Source organism: Elephantulus edwardii, unplaced genomic scaffold (assembly GCF_000299155.1).
Source record: "Elephantulus edwardii isolate Elephantulus edwardi_28Jun2011 unplaced genomic scaffold, EleEdw1.0 scaffold00152, whole genome shotgun sequence".
NCBI lineage: Eukaryota > Metazoa > Chordata > Mammalia > Macroscelidea > Macroscelididae > Elephantulus > Elephantulus edwardii.
Window position 1 is genome coordinate 5,995,812 of NW_006399902.1, and position 4,313 is coordinate 6,000,124.

Here is a 4,313-nt window from a genome sequence, read left to right on the forward strand (position 1 = left end):
TGTGTGTGTGTGTGTGTGTATGTGTACCATCAAAACAGATCCAACTAGTACAGGAGGAGACTGCCCCTCCTTCTCCAGCAGAACATCTGGTGGATTCGAACCATGTGTCTCTGAGATTGCAGTGCAGCTTCTTGCCACTAGGCTGCAACAACAATTGTGTGTGTGTGTGTGTGTGTGTGTGTGTGTGTGTGTGTGTGTGTGTGTGTACACGTACGTGTACCGTCAAATCAGATCTGACAGGTACAGGAGGAGATTGCCCCTCCTTCTCCGGCAGAGCATCTGGTAGATTCAAACCACGTACCTCTGGAATTGCAGTGCAGCTTCTTGCCACTAGGCCAACAATTCATTTTTTAATGAAACTTTGAAGCACAGAATTAAATTGATATAACACTTTTATTTTTCCTTTTTTATTTGAATTAAAGTGTAGAAATTATCTTGGTTTTCCATTCAGCCATTCATAAATGTTTTCTTAAACATTAATTACATACAATTAAATGTTAATACTTGCAGCATTAGTTACAGTTGATTAATGAATTTAGTACAATGTCTAGTCAACGCTTACTGTATGTTACCTTTCCCTTCACCCAATTTATCTGTTCAGTTTTACTCCCCTCTCCCTCCTTCCAATCCCTGATAACCATCTGAGAAAGGTGTTATATCTATATGTAAACCTTTTCTTAGCTTTTTATAACTGTGGTTTTATGTCATAATAGTCCTTTTGTACCTGGCTTATTTCACTTAAGCATGATCATCCGTGTTACATATTTTGTGGATTCTTTACTTTTTTTTAAAATGTATCATATACCATTGTGTGACTGTGCCATAGTTCATTTATTCATTTATCTGTTGATAGACTCTTGGATTGTTTCCATCTCTTTGCTATTGTAAATAATGCCTCAGTGACAGTGAACTCTGTAAATAAGGCCTATCGTTTGGCTGAAAGTTGAGTCAGTGGAGTGAGTTTTGTTCCAGTCTCAAAGAATGACTGAAGGTTATCCATAGGCCTGTGGGTTCTACTAGACTCTATTAGGGCGCACTGGTGGCCTGGAGGTAAGAAGCTGTGCTGCAATCCCAAAGGCACGTGGTTTGAATCCCCCAGCTGCTCCATGGAAAAAGGAATGGACATTCTCCTACCGCAATTTACTGCCTCTGAAAACCTGTTGGGGGGTCATCTATTAATCAGTTCCAACTTAATGGCACACACAATAACAACTAGACTAGCAAGGCTGATTTTTTTTATTATTATTCATTTTAATGAACATTTACAGAGACTTTGGATTTCCATTCATTCATTGTTGCATTTTTCTCCCTGCTCACCCATCCTCCCAATTAGTTCTTCTCTTTGAAAAGTAAAAAAAAATTCTTTCATTGTTATGCAGTCACTCCCCCCAAGTCCACTCCACAATGCAGCCTTCGTTCTGGACTCCTGTCATGATAATAATACCTAATCATATATCACTTTTAAACAATTCTCTCCCTCATCTGTTTCAATGCAGTGTACATTATTTATCCCCTCTTTTTCAGTCTCCCCCAACCCTGATGTCAGTCCCGTTTTACAACAGTGGCACTATGCAGTATTTGTCCTTTTGTGACTGAGAAGGCTGATGTTTTTGTGATTTTGCATTTTGTTCCATATTGCCCTCCCTCTCTGTCCAGGACCATCTACTGTGATCTCTTTTAGAGTGGTCAGCAGTATGGCCAGGCATCATCTAGTTCTTCTGGTCTCAAGGTAGTGAAGATTGAAGTTTCTGTGGCTCCTTTTTCCCTCTACTATTGTTTCTGTCATCTTTTGTTTTCGTTGTTCTTTGTTCCAGACAGGGGGAGACCAATAGCCACACCTTAAGTGGCTGCTAACAAGCCTTCAAGACCCCAGTTGCTACTCATAAAAGTAGGGTGTAGAACATAGCCTTTTTATATAACGCCTGTATGTCTGGGAAAGAATGGTCATGACTTGGGCATCAGTTAGTTATTCTCAATGAAACCAACTTTCATTGCTTTCAAGATTAGGAATGAATTGTAAGGAAAATCATACTAAGTAATAGCTAACTGTTATTTTTAAAAACACGCAGTCTTCAGAAACAATTGCATTAAGTCAGGATTCTCTGGTTACATGGGAAAGGAAAGCCAACTCACTCTGACTTAAGGAAAAGTGAATTCATTGACTCAAGTCACTGAAAAGTCCAAGGAGATAGATAGATAGATAGATAGATAGATAGATAGATAGATAGATAGATAGATAGATAGATGATAGATAGATATAGTATCCTGTTGCTCCTAACACTGTATTTCAAGATGCATCTAGAAATGATCTTTTTAACTATGAATGCACCCCTGCTTTTCCTTACCTTGTCATTTCTAGCATAGTAAATCATCATACGATTGCCTGATTAAAAATGTCCCATGCCAGGCCATCTCATTTCACATATCTATATCTAGTATGTCAATATTTATGCATTTCATTCCTCCCTTCACAACATCCAGCTTTTCTACATTTCTGCTTCTCACATTCCACGTTCCAGTCACTAGTTCACTAGTGGCACACTCAGAAGTGGGCAGAGGTAGCTCTGATATCCATTTCTAGGACTTTCCTGAAGGGCAGTGATAGAGGGGCCTCCGCGCAATGGGAAGAACTTAAAAGCAGTGCTCCTGATTATTCGCTTCGCTTGGAAGTAGAAATGTACAAATGTGAAATTGTATATGGATTTATGGTCTGTGGCCAGTGGTTTGATTGGATGATCAAGGATTTAGAAGGAAATTCCATTATTTGAAAAGGAAAGAGAAGAGATATATGGATGGATCTTTCTGAAGGGGCCACAAAAGTGAAAATATTTCTATTCCATGTGAATGTCACCAAAGGGTGACCTCACAGAGAAGAATTTTGACAGTCAGACAGGATGGCACATTCTGTGAGAAGTAGTCTGTCCCCAGCCCCTCTGGTCATCACCACCCAGTGAGCTCATGAGCAAAGTGGCCGTAGTGGACAGGATGGGAGGTTATATGATCTCAGCACCATGGATTTCCACTCACTAAAGCCAGCGTGGCTTGTGTTCCACCTTCCCTTTTCTCACAGGCCAAGATTTGTTAATGATGGAAACTTGAGCCTGGGTCCATCACTGGTCCACTTTTATGGGCTTTTTATTTGCCTCCATCTTCACTACAAGTATCTGGAGGTTTCCTGTTTTTTCTTGAAGTCTAACCATATATTGAGAGAGATTAAAAAAAAACCCACAACAACTTGGTTTTTAGACAGCATCCTAGGTGTTTAGCACTCTGTAGACCACTATTTAACTGGACCTACCATCTTTCCCCTCACTCCTCCCTTAGTTCCTGGTCACCTTTGAGGCCTTACTTTATAGGTCACGTCTCAAAGGGGTATTCCCTAATTCTCCATTCCAATCTAAGCTAGTTTACCTTTTTGTATTGTTCACAGCCATCTGCCATCCAGTCAGTTCTGACTGAAGGCGACCCTGTATGTGTCAGCGTAGAACTGTGCTCCATTATATTTTCAAGGCTGTGATGTTTGTGAAGCAGATCACCAGGCCTGTCTGAGAAGGCCCCTCTGGATAGTTCAGACTACTGATGCTTTACCGTTTGTGCCAGCAAGGGAGCTTTGAACTACTTATAGTACGCTCTGTCTAGCTTAGCCCTTATCATTGTAACTTCTGAGGCACATTGAATATCTCATGCACCCTCCACATGGGACACTGCGTGAGGACAGGCACAGAACCTATTTGGTTCAGCACAGAGCAGACAGTCTAAACTGTAGAGGATGCTCAAGAAACTTAACAAACTGAACAAACAGTTTTCTAAAAATCCAGTAACTGATGATATGATATTAAATATGATTATAAATTATAAAATAAGATGCTTTATCTTCTAAAATAAAACCTACTCTCTTCTGTAAAGACTGTATTCTCTGACAGCACACCCAAAGGTCATGTGACCCAGTGTGGCCATCCCGTGTTCTGAGGAGCAGTGTGGCTGCACTTCTAAGCCAGATCTGTTTGTGGTTTTGGTAGTTTGTGGCATATTCAATACTCTGCCAACACTCCTATTTAAAAGCAAAAAAAAAAAGACTGTATTTTCCAAGAAGAAAATGCTTTGATTGGGGAAAAACAACCCTAGTAGTTGACACATCTTAGAAAGGCCTCACCACAACAAGATAAAAGTAAATAATCCAATAGAAAAATGGGCACAGGATATGAACAGGCATTTCACCGAAGACGACATTCAGATGGCTAACAAACACATGAAGAAATGCTCAAAATGCCTAGCCCTAAGAGAGATGCAAATTAAAACAACTATGAGATATC

General features: G+C 40.1%; 1 protein-coding gene across 1 annotated transcript in view; it reads left to right on the top strand.

Moving 5' to 3' along the window:
• Positions 1 to 452: 452 nt before the first annotated feature.
• ZBTB8A (zinc finger and BTB domain containing 8A) overlaps positions 453 to 4,313 on the top strand; it is a 15,232-nt gene continuing 11,371 nt past the window's right edge. Inside the window, exons 1-2 of the mRNA XM_006894971.1 lie at positions 453 to 463; positions 3,325 to 3,330. The gene's annotated coding sequence lies outside the window, so the exon portion shown is untranslated. The remainder of the gene's footprint in view (positions 464 to 3,324; positions 3,331 to 4,313) is intronic.